The sequence below is a fragment of the Scophthalmus maximus genome, chromosome 17, assembly GCF_022379125.1.
Source record: "Scophthalmus maximus strain ysfricsl-2021 chromosome 17, ASM2237912v1, whole genome shotgun sequence".
Lineage (NCBI taxonomy): Eukaryota > Metazoa > Chordata > Actinopteri > Pleuronectiformes > Scophthalmidae > Scophthalmus > Scophthalmus maximus.
The window spans coordinates 18,453,154-18,469,407 of record NC_061531.1 but is presented as its reverse complement, the minus strand read 5'-3'; positions in this window follow the sequence as shown (position 1 = coordinate 18,469,407).

Sequence of the window (16,254 nt, the reverse complement as noted above, 5' to 3'; positions counted from 1 at the left end):
GGCGGAACTATTGCTGCGCTCCACGGAGCTCGGAGTCATGCCACACCCGAATAACCCGGGTTCATTGCGTTCCAGTTGCACCTGGTCGGAAGTTGAACAAGAACAAGATGGACTTTGCCAGATTTTCATTTAGAGCAGTGAGGTTTCTGTGCCAAAGTTGTGAAGTTTTAAAAACAAATTACCAGTTTCCTCTGTAACCATAATAAGCATTATTCTGTAATAGTGAAAAAACTGAAAGAAAAGGGGACTACTGATGTTACCTATAGTCCCAATTTACACAAATAAATTACACAAATTAAAAAAATCCTGGATAGATTTTGAAATGAGGCCTATTGATCTGGGTTATGTCTGTATTTCGTTGTCAAGTTTGAAGAGCAAGTGTCTGGTTGGAATCAAAGAGAAAATGATCACATATTCATTTCAGGTGAACTATTGATCCAACCACACACATCACACACACACACAAGTCCGACCTTGCTTTTTGACATTTCTTTTGGGGCTTAAACCTCTGCATTTTGCATCTGATTGACATTTCCCTGGTATGTATGTGTAAACATGCGGATCTTAAGATATGTCATTCATTCGTGTAGAGTCTCTCTCAGAGGTAAAAGCCCGCAGGCTCGCTGAACACCGCTCATGAATATGAAGAGGAACCTCCGTGGTCTATTCTTTGCACAGCACAATTGCGTCTTAGTTGGGCGTCGGAATTTATTTCACTCTGAGGCCATTTGCGACTCGCATTTCTTTTAGCAACCACCATAGTTTCATGTCTGTTTAAAACGCATAAAGCTTTTGCACTTTATAAGCCGCGTATAAAAAGGAAGTTGATTTGAATCATCCAGCTTTGTCTAGTTTTAATGTCTCAAATGTCAGCCGTCTTTAATGGATCGGCTTTATTATGAGCCCCTCGGGGCGTCGGTGTGGTTGTTTAGCTTCAGACGTGTTGTTACGACCCACAGTCCTTTTTTTTTTAAGAATAACGGCCGACGAGACACAACCTGAGGCTTTGTGAAGTCCTGTTCGTCTGCGGAGTACGAGTCAGCGTCTTCGGCCATCTTTATATAGATAGAGTTGGTATTTGAAAGAGGATTTTAATGAGAGTTGTCAGCGCTTACGTTGACTGCCACCGTGGGTCTGTTCTGTCAGATGGTTTTACTATTATTGGGGATCTCTGTGGGCCCTTTACAATGCCTACATCAGAATTATATCCACAAAGATGTATGTTTTCCCAGCATTTATGGGTCAGAGACATATAAACCCCCTAAGAAGTATTTTTCAAACCTGCATTGGATGTTGTTGCTCTAAGCTCCGTCATTTGATTTGTGGAGAGGAGATTGCTTTTTCCTTCCGTGGCTTCTGTTTACACCTGTGATTCAGTTCTCTTTTTTGGCGACAGCCCGGATACTGTTTGTGTTTGGATTAGTGTTTTAACGCCGGGTTGTAATTACACGGGGAGAGCCCCCCCCCGTCCACTTGGTTCCGCCTCGCTGTGTAAACCTTGCGACGGTCTTCGTAAAAACATGTGTCTTTGTAATATCTTGTCACACAGACACAAACAAAAACACACCAAAAAATCTGCATTCAAGTCTCCTACATAACAGATGTGCGCACAAACAAGTCAACTTGACAAGGAGTCTCTTGCAAGAATACGATAAAGGCACCGGGCTCACACCCACGCTCGCAGTCTTGTTGATTTCTTTTACGCTGTTTTTTTTTTTGCAGCTCGCCAAAGAAGCTCAGGCTTTCGGAAAGACACGCAGCACTGACACACCTACAGACGGAGAGAGAGAGAGGCCAGACGGACAGAGTCCAGCTGGCTAGTCGTGGCGGCGGCAAGCGGAACAGATGTGCGAGGGACTTTGATCTAGGTGAGTACCAAATGGGGTGAGGATCTTTGGAGGGAAGGAAGGAAGGAAGGGGGGGCGTTGGTCTGTACCAATATTGGGAGATGGCAAATGAGTGTAGGTCTATGAAAAGTCTTCAAAAAAAGGCCTGTTAGATTAATAGTTTTATTTCTTAAACTAACTTGTAACTACTTTACATTTTACAGTCTTCCTTGTTCCATGTGCTCTATGCGGATTTGTCAATTTAGTTTTGAGATTTACTTGTTTACTGAGGTATGAAATGTTCTTAACCTTTTTGAATCCTAAATGGCCACAACCTATCTTTGATAGTCTAAAACACTTGTTCTTGCTCTGGAAGACACGATTTGGAAAAACAAGAGTTGGCAAATAATAGTTTTTAGCTCTTTTGGGGGGGAAACCAACAAAGCAAAACACAGTGTTTTTCTCTGATGACCAGCGCTGACACAAATGGTCGGTAAGAGGAACCGGATGGTCCAGAATGAGAGATACGTTCGGTGGTTTGAGTCGAAAACACAAGACGCCTTAAAAAAGAAAGGATAAAAAAGAAATGAAGGTGACAGAAGATCTAAAAGCGACCTGTGGAAGAATACCAAGCAGCGTAAAAAGAACAGAGGACGCAGACGACACTTGATCATATTGGCAGGTTGGTAAGAAGTTTCAGGTATAGTGTTCAGCTGTCGTTTAAAAAGTGGAAATTGCATACTGTTATAATAAAAGAGTAGAAAGTGAGAAAAGAGGAAGGAGATAAGGGGAAGTGAGAGCGGAGGTACGGAGTGTGTGCTAACAGGAGTGGCAAAAAGAACAACACAATGTATCCTTCAGGGGAAATAATGAAGGCCTGTGTGTTTCATGCCTCCATGTTAATTAGGTAACATGAAACTAGCAAGAACAGCAAGAAAGCAAAAGCAAAATCTAGATGGAAATACGGAGTAAAACAGCAAACTCCACTGATTTCGAGGGCGATAAGACCGTGTCTGCTGAGACGAGAAAATCGATGCATTATTGATGTGACATGATAGCCTGCTGATGTGTACAACTTAAAGCACACATTAATAACTTTTCCCGCATGTTTTGTGGTGTAGTAGTCAAAGTGAATCTAGCATTTGACTTTGGCAGTGGTCTTCTAACATCAGCGTCGCTGTATATCCATGGAAATGTAAATCTGTGTGTAGGATCTTTTCGAGAAACGCGCGCCTCCTTTTTATATTCTCACGCAGACGTGATCACGAAAAATCTACATGAATATGGTTTTACAGATGTGTGTGAGACGGTGCTGTGTTATTGGATTTTTGTAGTCGCGAATTAATTTCTAAAACCAAAACCATCAAGTCCTCGCTTACCCTGCCGTTACATCCACTACTCTGCGATCACAGTGACACATGTGACTCTGCATGGATACATGGTAATTAGCTTAGAGGAGATGGAGAAAAGGTTGGAGTTGTTGGAGCTGCCAGAGGAACCCCCCCCCCCCCCCCGCTAATCTTACCCCCCTCAAATCTGTCAGGAGGCTCGACTGGAGGCCGCCACCCCTCCAGTCCCCTCCCTCACACTTGGCTGCTCCAGTTAATTGAAGCTACTTCAGATCAAGTCGGAGGAGCTGGATCTCGCTCTCGCCAGAACAGACCACGGCGCTCACCTGATCTGTCACTCAACACCACCGCCAGCTGCCCCGCCACACCACAACCACATCCGGACGCAACGTCCACTTTCACATTTAAAACCCCAAGATACGGCAGGGATCGAGGGAAGATAGCCCCGTACACGCCCACACCAACCCCCACCTCGCCAGATCCTTTTCCAGTTGTACTCTCAGCCAGGGTGCGTTTGCTTCAGGCAGGGTTTAAGAAGTGTATTTAAACACCTGATTACCGACTTTTAGCATCAAATACAAAACTCCACTGGACCTCAGGTGAACTGCCAAGCAATTTGTTCGGAGTTAGACCTTCATCTACGGGAAAGTGACCCTGCGATGAAGTTTAATGGCTATGAGGAGATGGATATTGTCACCCTGATAGCTGATACTTTGTACTGCTTGAAAAGTCAAGCATAACAAAATGAACCAAGGGCAAACTTGCACTCGAGACGCAGAGAGAAACGTCTTTTCAGTACGTGGCACATTTGTTAAGAAAGAAATAAATAAAACTCTTTTAAAGCTCAGTGGCAAACACAGACTCAAGTGACACAGGCGGCAATTGGATTTGTTTGGGTCTAATTTGCCTCCCACATGGCTTTTGTTGATAAATTATTGCTGAATTGAGAAAAAATGTGCATGGTTATCATGAAAGCAACCGCTGCATAAAAGCCCTAAAAAAAGAAGAGAAGAAACAACTTGTCCTCCGATTTTGGACCAAAACAAGCTCGCTAACGCTTTGCAAAGACCTGCAGGGGAATTTTCCTTTTTCCTTTTAGCCAAATTACACGGTCAGATACACAACAGGCACAAGCGGCTGTTTGTCTGGAATTTTACAAATTGTCCTTTAGGATTGTTTGATGGTTAAAGTCTTGTTAAGTTTAGAACTACCGGGGTTAAGGTTGGGAATAAGATTGTGGCGGTGTTAAACAGAAACCAAGTAGGTGACAGAGCTTCTGTGTAGAAGTCATATGCTTTATTCACATGACTGCAAGAAGTTGTTTGCTGTAAAATCTTGTAAACTTTTGTGGGTATAGTTTTTTGCAATTGGAACAAATCAGTGCTGTTATTTCAAGTCCCACAGGACAGTTATTTTTCTTTTCGGAAAAAATGGCAAATTGGCAAGTTTAAGGGATTGTCAACCGCGACACCCCTGCCACCCTAAAACATGCCAATCTGACATCCTGCAGGGATTCTGCAGAGTTAAACAGTGTTATACACTGAATACACTGGTAACGTGTGAAGTCGAGCCGCGGGGGGAATAGATCTTTATGAAACAACCCACTCGGGAGTGAACAGAAAAAAAAAAAACGAGAAGTGGAGCTTCTTGTGTATTGTTTGAAATGCCAGGCTTCTCTCCTCACTCCTTGTGTACGCGGGGGCCTTTAGTTGTAGCCCAGTCAGCTGACATTTAATGCTCAGGCATTGCACACTATAGGCTCGGTTGTGTTACCGGCGTGAATTGCGAAACCGACAGATGTGACAGCTGGCCGACCATATGTGACGAGCCTTTTAGATCTTTACGCCTCAATTATTTCTCCCCCCTTGGGACCAATATTGACATTTTAGGTCTTAACACTCAGACCCCATAAACTGCCAGCCTCCGGGTTGGCATTATCCGTCTCTTGGCAACCTCCCGAGACGAGAGAAGGTGCTTGATATATAGAAATTTGTGTCCGTCAGCCGTGTTGAGACGGGCGCGTTCACATTCATAACGCCGTTGTAAAGATTATTGTCAGTATATCACGGCTGTTGTTTAAGACGTCTGGGGTTTAATTTTTCCCCCTTTAATGAAGTTCCTCCAGTTTTCATCTATTTTTAACCGTGTGGGTGTCGAGGAAAAAACCCCTTTGAGATTCGCTGTGATTAGAGGTTATGGAAATAAAAATTAGCTTAATTAATAACTGGAAGTGGAAGTCGTATTATTCCGAACGCTGTGTGATTAAATATCAACATTCCCTGCAATTTTCACAAGTTTTCTCCAAGTAATCCCGCTGCAGTGTGCTCGCATCTTTACAGTTCTTTTTTTTTCTTCTTTTAAAGGTGGTGTCATACAGCAGGAGAGCACATCGGTAGCTTCCTCGTGGTGAATCAGCTGCAGGTGTACCCTTTTTTTAAAGATTCCAAAAGAAACCACGCTGCAGGCGTTTTTTTTATTTATCACATTGTTGTGATAAGTGGTGCAGCTCGTTCAGTCTCTCCCCTCTCTCTGTCTGTCTCACCTGGGTCCTCTCGCACATTCTCATTTCTATTGTTATCCCAGGTTCTAATTTCAGTTGCTGCGGCAACCCCGCGACTCCCTCCGCTTTACGCCTCCTCCCTCTGAGCTCCTTATTAAGTGCGGCAGAGTTGGTTGATGATTGTTTTTTATTATTTGTTTGGCCTCCAGTAGGGTCTCTCTTGATGGGCCACAAATGTCTTGACTTCTTTATTTTTGTATTTTTTTCCTACTGTATCTTCGTTTTATTTCTTTCCTGCTCACATGTTTTGCTTTCGTTCTGACTTGTCTTTCTGGTTTATTTTGCCTCCCGCTCTTGTTTGGTTGCAGTCTGTCTTTGTATTTACTCGTCATTCTCATTAGGGCTGCAACTAACGGTTGTTTTCATTATCGATTAATCTGTAGATCGTTGTTTGGTCCATAAAATGGTGAAAAATGTTGATCGTGTTTCCCAAACCCCAAAGATGATAAATGAAGATATTTAGTTTAACAGTCACAGAGAAGCAAAGAAACAGAAATTATTAACATTTTTGAAATCAGTGAATTTCGACTTTTTCTTTTTCTTGAACCGATTAATGGATATCAAAATAGTTGGTGATTAATTTAGTAGCCGATTAGTAATTGATAAATCAATGAACTGATGCAGCTCTAGTGTATTCATATTTTTCAAAATGGTCTAAAATGAATCCAGTGTTTCTCTGTTTATCTGCTACTGTCCCTCCGTCGATCACTGCCTCTCGCTGCCACCATCTTGTCATCCGTCGCAGGAACGGAAAGTCTTTCTCGTGCTTTTGATTGGCCGTTCAGAGATTGGAATGTCCCCGCCTGACTCGAATGACTGTCATTCGAGAGTGATAATCTGTGAAGTGGCAGCCTGATGCGACCGATTCGTCCGAGACAAAAGAGGAAAACGCGTGGAATAGCTAACGTGAGTGATTTCAAATGGCAGAGAGACGATGAGTTTTTGAGGCTAAAAGTTTTGATGGAGGCAGGAGGAGTGCGCTCAGAGATAGTAAAAAAAAAAAAAAAAAAAAAAAGAGGAAGGAGATGAATTAGGGGACTTTGATTTAGAGCGTAACTGTTGGTTATGGTCCCAGATTTACCGTGGCGATGTGAAATGTCAGTGTCTGTACGTGTGTGGTTGTGTGTTTGTGGCAGTCTCGCAGCTTTATCTGCCTGGCATTTCCCGCTTTCAGAAGCGGCTGCATCACCGGGCACCATCTGATGACCCTTTGGGGGAAAAAAAGGCTCAGCGCTGCAAAGAATACGAAAGGCGAACACATGTAACCTTAACATGAATTAAGTCAGCTCGGATTTTGAGCCTGGCAAAACGGGGCTTCATCACCTTTACTAGCACCGGCAGTTATTTTGTGGTCGCGTTATCTTAAACAGTGTTGTGGGAGTTTGGGGATTTGATTCCTCCACACACAGTCCCTGTGTGCAGGTAATGAACTGATCTCAAATCACACCGGCGGCTGATTAATACAGACGATATGACACATTCGCAGTTGTCAGCCCGCGGCTGCAACTTTTCAGTCCTTTTTTTCCCCGCTTCACTTGTGCTGGGTTGATATAGTTTGGCATTTATAGGTGCCACCAGCCAAACAGAGACGTACGACTCGCAGGCACTCGACGCCCACCACTATCTCGACGAGGGCTCCTCCGGGAGAGAATATTGAAAATGTCACCAGAAAATTATGTAAATATTGAAACTGTCGGAAATTTGAGCGTATTTAATGCCATGTGTCTCCTAAAAAGAAAAAAATAGCGCTTTCATTGAAACCACATTGACATACCATACTCCATAAGTCAGGGTCCTATCATATACCTGCCGTAAAGTGACACCAAAGCGCAACACAGATGACATCATTATAACCATTATAATAAAATCTAATGTAATAGCAATATTCCAAGGTTCAATCCCCCCATCGATTTTTAAAGAGAATGGGAGATGGCTCTCTGAATGGTTTGATTAATTAAGAAATCGCGTTGTGTTACTCGCATAACTTTTGCCGCAGTGTACATCAGTGACATCGGGAGGATCTCGACGCTAATCGACTTTCACGGCATCGCATCAAGTGAATATTTCGCATGCGTTCAAACGAAAAGCGTGTATGTCTTTGTAAGTAGACGCGTCACTCGCGCCGTCTACTGTACGTTTTGCATTGACTTTGTATCTAATCTCATCGCACGATAAATTTGCTTGCCCTTTAGTGGTGCAGCTACTAAAATAATCTGCAACTATTTTGATAATCGATTATTAAGTCGTAATGGGTAAACAAGTCAAAATTCTCTGATTTCAGCTTCTTAAATGTGAATATTATCTGGTTTCATTGCTCCTCTGTGACAGTGAACTAAATATATTTTGTGTGTGGACAAATCAAAACTTTATCTTGGAGTTTTGGGAAACACGATTAACATTTTTCACCATTTTATGGACCAAGCAATTTATGGATTTATCGACAGATTAATGGATAATGAAAATAATCTTTAGTTGCAGCCATACCAACCTTTTAATCATGGAACTTTTAGCAAAAGTGGATTTGGACACACCCTGAAAGCACCTTCTCCTTCAGCGGTATACCATGCGTGTTCATTTTTAGAATCGAGCCCTGAGTAAAGATTCCAGGCACATGCTCAATCTTCAAAATCTATTTTTGAATGCACCCAAACATTATTTCTCAAGCCAACTTTTGCCGATTATTGTATTTAAAAAGTTTCGTTTATTTATTTGTTGCACTTGAAGTCTCATCTGGACTCGCTGTATTTTTCTGTGCTTAGTCTCACTTGCATTTTCTCACTTTTTCATCATCGAGTCTGCGGTTTGACACTTTTCACAGTGAGATGGCTCGCTTCCAGCCCCTCGCTGTATAATGTATGTGCTCTTTTAATGTATAGATAACAACGTATAAAAGGTGAGGAGATCACTTTTGGTTTTTAAAAGACGATCCATCTTTTATGAATTTAATGGAGAGCATTTAACATTCTCCATGAATATAAATGAACGTGAATGTGGAGCGTGTGTATATGTGTGTAAATGTGGTAATTGGGAGGCAGAGTGACGTCGGGGCACACAAAGGAGTAACCCTCGTCGTACCGAGTGCAACCGATGGATAGAATTGAACTTATTAGCGCGGCTACCTTTCCTCTCGCTTCCTTCCACTGAAAAGAGCAACAGCAAAGCAAAGACAGAGAGCAACTGTGTGCAACTGTCTCCCTGTCTCCACATCTCCCGGTCTGTTAGACTCTGCCTGGGTAAAGTGTATTCATGAGAATTTTGTATCCGTAGTGAAAGAGAGTAAGAAGGAAAAGGCTTCTGATGAAATGCATTTCTTGGTTGACAAATTATTAGAATTGTTAGAATTAACTTCTCTTGCTTGTGTTCTTCTAACTTCTAATTAGTTTTCTGATCTGATTCCCCAATCGGCCTGACTCTCAGGCATCTTGTACAGCGTGAGGAAGCGAAGACTTATCGTCCATCTTCATGTACAGATGCTGACCTCCCCTCGCTCCGTAGTAACATCACCAGATTTTCTCCTTGGCTACCCAAGGAGCAAGTTTTGTGACTTGAACATAAACACATAACATTTTTTTTTCTCTTCTTGAGAGATCGACCTGGCGCCACCGCTTACGATGACCCTGCACAGTGGTTAGTGCTCAATGTTCTCAGATGTGAGCTTCTCCAGGGAGAGGGAGATTAAAAGTGACATATGGTGAGAAGGAGGGATATAGTTCCTTGAGGTGAAGGTTTGCTTTTGCTTGGACGAACCTGCTTGTCTATGGCATCACATAGCTCTTGATCCCACAAGAAGATATTTGATTTCTATTGATATTTGGCTCATTGATGTTTCTCTCAACTAGCTCCTCTATCTCTGGCGGCAGCTACACATCGCACATGTGAGAGGAGGCTACACAACTAAATGGTTGGTCCGATACACCTCGCTGTCAATCATCTGTCCTGTATCTGAGGATACATTCAGACTTTTTTTTGGAGTCTGCCTTCACCACTGCTCCTTTACTTCCTTCTTTCTCTTGTCCACATGACTCTCTGTACCTCCAGTTCAAGATGACAGCTCACAAATTCACTGGCTTCATTATAATTGTTGGAGCGAAGGGAAGATATGGTGAGGAGGAAAATGGCGAATAAGGGAAGAAATACTTAGCGCTTTTCGTGTGATATAGACAACCCAAAGCGCTTTACAGGAAAGTCACATTCACCCATTCACACACATTCATACAGCGCTGCTATTTACCACGCATTTTTCTGTCACATTCATACACATTCATACACTGTCGGAAGAGCCGTCAGAGGCAAGTTAGGGTTAAGTGTCTTGCCCAAGGACACAACGGCATTGTGTACTGGCGGAAGTTGGGGACGAACGACTCTATGTCCTGAGCCACAGCCGCCCCCAAAGTGGTAGTTAACTCTGTAATGCAATTTCTTAAACTAATAATGCCCTAATGTGATGGCTTCATAGTATTTTTGAATGTTAAAGAGATCATTTTCACACCTACCTTCTGGAAGATCTGGACCTTCGGACTTTTCAATTTGGTCTTAAAAATGCAGTCCTAAAAACTAAAATTGCAGGTGTGAAAGGTTCCTCGTACCAATGGACCTGAATTTGGTCTGACCAAAAGAGGTGGTCTCGGTCGGGATCAATTTGAACCATGGTTCGGTTCATTACAAGTGTGAAAACAAATATGTGGATGGTTCAGTCTATTGGACCAATTACAAGAAGTTGAGGCAGCTAGCTGTCGTAGAAGAAGAAAAAGAACCGGTGTAAAAATGAGCAGCGGTAGCACCTGGGAGAGGAGGAGACAAAATATTTTATTTCAATTTGGTTCGACAAAACATAAAAAGTTAACTTATTTTCTAGGAGTATGCGAGAGAGAGGATATGGAAAAGTCCTTCCGCTCAATTGACAGCACACCGACGTCAGACGCACGCAAACGTCTACAAACCAATCAAAGTCTAGTTTAGGGAAACGCAGCCCGCGTACTGTAGGTGATAACAACAGGACGTAGGTTTTGTCATGTGTTCTTTAGTGCGCTCGCAACTTTGCAATGTCAAAGCAAAACTAACTGGATCAACTCTATGAAATGTAACAAAAACACAGGTGTTGATTCGGACCTTGGTCCAGACTCCCAAGTGTGAAAACGCCCTCAGACTCTCAAATAAAATGGATGAAAGTACATTTGAAGGGGGTGAGACTGAAAATGAGCCTTTATAGGAATATGGTGATAGACAGAAAGCAGTTATACCTCAGGCTACATTTCTGTGCCAAACCTGGCTGACACGATTGCAAACTAATTAAAATGGAAAAACAACACGAGGAAGGAAATTCGTGACCAACGTCTGACATGGTCTTAACCTTTTACGTGTGGAATTCTAATAATGTCATGACATGCTTTGAACATTGAATCGATTTCTTTTTGCTAAAATGTTGTTTTTTTGTTAAATGTCATCACAACTACACATTTCTGATTCCTTGTCAGGGAAACATTGGAGAGAGTGTGAGAGATGAAAATATTAGCCTTACATTGTAGTTTATTGAGTTTTTCTGAATGAATTGCAAAGGTCGTCTTGTCTCATCAAGGGGTCATTCATTTTGAAGCCCGTCCTTTTGGGATCAGGTATCTCGTTTTGCCTCATGGTTTGGTCCAATCAAAGCAGAAAACCTTCTCGGCATACCTCGGAGGTATTGACTGTGTGCATATATGATGTCCGACACCCTTTGTGAGAAGAGACGGATCAGAAGAGATTAGACGAGCGGAGGGGGATAAAGACAGAGCTAAAGACAGGCTTTGTTTTTCTGGTCCCCCTTATGATCCGGGGCTCCTGCTAATTACCAAGCTCTCTGGTCCTCGCTAAATGTGTTTGAAATCCACTGGATGCAGATAATTGAGCTGGAAATGTGTTACATGACAAAGTCACTCTGAAGGACAACCTCCTCTCCACTTCCCCTTCTCTGTTTTCCCTGTCAGGCACACTTTTGGAACAAAATTCCCCCCAAATGATTAATTCCATGGCATTTGTCTTCGCTGTTTGTCGAGATTGAAGCTTAGGGGACGTTTGAGCCACCTATTGTGATAAGCTATAGTCAAAACAGAGACAGGCCAATGGCGCGCGTGTCAGACAGGCCCGGTGTTTTCCTTGTTTCAGAAATAATTGCTTTTAGCCTTCAGTTTTTAGGATGAGAGCTTCCTCCGAAATCCCTCACACATCATCATAGCAAATTAGAAAATGTTTCATAGCCACAGGCTGGATGTTTCTGTCTGTGCAGGTTTTTCCGTCTCAGCTAAGTAAGCAGTGGCTTGCACTTAAAATTTTTTGTATAGCCCGAATCTCAAATTGATTTCAGCGCCTCGTATGAAAATTGATTCAGCGGCTCGGCAACATAGATCCCGGGCAGAGATGGGCCTCCCCTGAGGAACGTCGGAGCAAAGTGGAAACAAGGTGAAGCCTCCCTTTTTCTTTTCTTATTTGCATTTTAATTATAAATTGCATCATTGCGCCGCCAAGTGCGGTAACAAAACAAATCCCTCTCCCTCCGTTCACTCCTCCCTCTTCGCTTCGAGCTCGGCTCATTTCAGGAGAATGAAACTTCGAAACAGGGAGGGTAACTAAGACGCACGAGCACAATCCAAATACAAACGACGTCGCACAGGTAGTGTTGTCTGCCATCTTCGTTCAGGGAGAGGAAGAGCTACATTCATCAGCCACTTTTTGTACATACACAAATATATGTAATTACACATACCTGTATTTGTGTGTGTAATATATATTTTAGGGGTGTCGCAATATGATATATTATTTAAATCAATCCACCGCTTCTCAAGTCGATTCCGTTCCGTCATGATGCAGTATTTATCTGGTTCACATTCAAACTCGTTGATTATTAGTTTTTAATAATTATTATTTTTACCCTGTGTGTTGAGTGAAACTCCTCATTCTTTGTGAAACTGATATGTTCTGTCTGCCTGTGGACACGATGGTCATTATATTATTTTAGTGGAATCAAAGCAGACGTTGCTTTGTTTTAGTGGATTTCTGTGTTGGAGAAGGACGCTGTATCACTTCGATCGGCTAACTGTGGATTGATTTCTGCTTCAGCGTGTTTACATTTTTACACTTTCAACTCTACTTGTGTTTTGTCATGTACTTGTGCTGTGAGTGTAGATAGTTCATTGATCACATTGAGTATAGGGTCGGTGCAATAGCACAGATTGAAAGGCCGTAAGCTGGATCATAGCCTGAATATAAAAATGGACGTAGTGGGAAAATGAACCCAATGCGGAAGTGCCTGAAGCCTGTATTCTCTGTAATCACCAGCAGAGGGCGACTCGACTAGTTGCAAAAAGAAGTCAGTTTCGGCATTTTGTAAATTGTGGTACATTTAGAGTTGAATAGACGATAAAGCACCGTATAAATTGGAGCGTACCGTCCAATCGGTGCATGCTGGACACGGTCTCAGTCAGACCCCCCCCCCCCCCCCCCCCCCCGCGCTCCAAGATGGCGCTGCTCAACGGCAGCTCACAAACCAACGGGTGACGTCACGATGTGTAGCCGCTTTTCACAGGATGCCAGTGGTCATGAACACATATTTTCACACGGCCTTATTTTTTTAGGGGTTGTATGTGAAAACCACATGTAAAACTGTTACCACTGCGAAAATAAGAACAGAAGCAGTGCAGTTTATTTCCCCCCCTCTTTTCCTTCTTTTAGGCATGTCTCATTGAATAAGTAATATCTTATGTTTCTAGCTGAGGGTGCAAAATACTAGCCGAGGAGTATATGCAAATCGATTTGATTTGCATGTGTAATGCGATTCACCGAGACTGAAAGTCATTGCGGCGAAGGTATTTGTGTTTGTGATGAAGATCACCAGACCGTGTGTTCATCAGACAAGTCATTCACAAATTGCAGAATATGGGAACATATTTATATGTTGCCATTTTTTCACTTTTTAGGGACTTGTAAAGATGATGGAATATCCGTGATGACACCAAAAAAAGTTAACCAATACCACACAGGAGTGATCAGTGTTTATTTCTCTTTAAAGGGAAGTGATATTTCGAAACGTCATGTTTTACTTTCCCCCGCCGCCTCAATGTCATATCTTCTATAGCAAGAAACGTGACACTGGCACGGTGGCCTGGTTTTCAGAGGGGGCGCAGAACATTTTAAAGTCCAGAAGGAGAAATAATAAGACCGATGGAAAAGACACCGAGATAATGAGAGAAGACGGCATCAGTGATATGGAGAGGGATGGTGATGTTGTTTCACTGGGGGTTAGCTCCACGGTTCAGAGAGGGCCTCTTGTCTCCGCAGGCGCCTCTTAATCCATCACACCTCCTGTGGCCCTGGATCCGACACACTCCGGTGTCCGAGTGTTCGCCCTGCGCTCAGCCCCCTGTCATGCATGTGTTCCCCCGCCCCGCTGGTTTTCTGGCGGTTTCTCTTATCCCTGTTTTCACCCTCTTTTTCTCTCTCTCAGCAAGTGTCAGGACTTTTTCAGCAGCGCCTCGGGCAAGACGGACAGACACTGAGCAGACATGTTTTCATACATGCTCCACATCCGGCTCGATTTTGTATTTTTTTTTTTTGCCAAAACATCTCTGCCATCCTCTGCCCAAAGTCTTGAATCTCATGACAAAAGTTGGAAACACTTCCTTAATTCGATTCCTGTGAATGATATTTTTAATGATTATTTTTACATATTTTCGAGAAATGGGGATCCACTACCTCACTTGATCAGTCTTGCTGATCCCCCCAAAATGCATTTGCACATGCTCCCTGCCAGCTTTCGTCTGAGCTGCTGTCTGACTTTAATGGAATCTGACCTTATAATGAACAGGCTTCATTAACCCTCTGTCAGATTTCTCAGCAGAGCTGAAGGGAAGAGGGTGGTGATGTGAGAGAAGAGCAAGGGAAGGGAGGGGCGAGTTGTTGGAAGAGCACAGGGTTGACTCTCAGCTGTGAAGAAAAGGTGATCTGTAGCACGTGGGCGTTGGTGTTTTACGTTTTAGAAGTGCGTCATGCTTACGCTCGAGGCCGCCGCGCCGTGTCACTTAGCCTCAGCTTTTCTTTTTTTTTGGCACGTTTTCAGTCTTTGTTCTTCAAACTCCGCAGCCCGTCCCTGTACCACGCTGTTTCACTCGCCGCCTGTCGTCGCACAAGGTGACCCTGTCAAACACTCGGCGACGCTGCTGCTTCACTGCGGCAGGCCCAAAAATCACGCAGCTCCGCCCTCTGTCCGCCTGGTGGTGGTGTCTCGGCACCGCACCGCCCATTTCCCCTTCTCCTCCCAGCTGGAAGTGGGACCCTGAGGGAGAGAGGCTAGTGGGTGGTTCTGTGTATTTGATGTTTCCCTTTCATTTTGCAAGTTAAAGGGAATTTAGATAGAGACACATACGTGTGTGTGTGTGTGTGTGTGTGTGCGTGTGTTTGTGCTTGTGCTTGTGCTTGCATGTTGAGCTTTTTTTTCTTTTTTTCTTCCCTTTTTCTTTATAATGAATTTTTTTTCTGTTGAGTGTCTGAGCAATAGCTGTGATGAACTCCAGCAGGATTTCCGTTGCTCTGTTCTGTCAGTCTTCACCTCCTACTTCACAGCAGGGCCTGGCCGCCTGAAGTCCCCGCCATATGGCTTCACTGAAGGAATGTTGGGACAAACTTGACAATTTCATACAAATCCATTTTGTGTAACTGCATATGATAGGCTCATCATCATCTCCAGCTACTGTAGTTCGTGTGTGTGCATCTGCACCGTCATCTTTAGAGCATCTTTACATGCTTCTTATGCGACGAATAATTGTAAAAACAAAATCTGATGGCAACGTAGAGCCATGCAGTTAGCATGCAGGCTAGCAAGCCGCTTCCGTAAGATGGTGATGTCTAAATCTACTTACTTTTTGTCTTTTTTAACTCTCCAGACCGCTACACTAGAGGAACACACTAGAGGAAAAAAGAAAAACTAAAAATCTAAATATGTTGTGTTTAATATAATAAAGCATATAATGACATATACACGATTGGAATAATACATGCCAACCTGCTAAATGTCTTTGTCACAAGATTGACTTATTCATGTCTGGCTATGATCACTCTATTATATAAAGTATGCACAAAAATGAAAATATTGAGGGTCGTTTGGGAGTTTACCTTGAGTCGACATCAGCGACCAGCTCGAGCAGCGTTCCCACAGTCAGCCGGCCCAGTCAGTCACCGGCCGTCCAAAAAATACTCGTTCAAATTCTGCGGCCGTTCCAAAAGGAAATAAATTCCGGGGGCCAGTTGGCTTAACAGCTCTCAGCCGAAGACGAGTAGGCAAACAGGTATAAGCTCTCTCTCTCTCTCTCTCCACTCTGCGACTCCGCTCGCACGAGCGCTCGCTGTACCGAGGTCGCCGAGTTAATTGATAAGCCCTGTCCGCTGTCAGCCAGCCAATGGGAAGAAGGAAAGTTGTAATGTGAGCCTAATTGCACAAGCTCACTCCTCAACACGCATGTAAATGTGCTCTCGTTTAGTCTGGTTTTTTTTT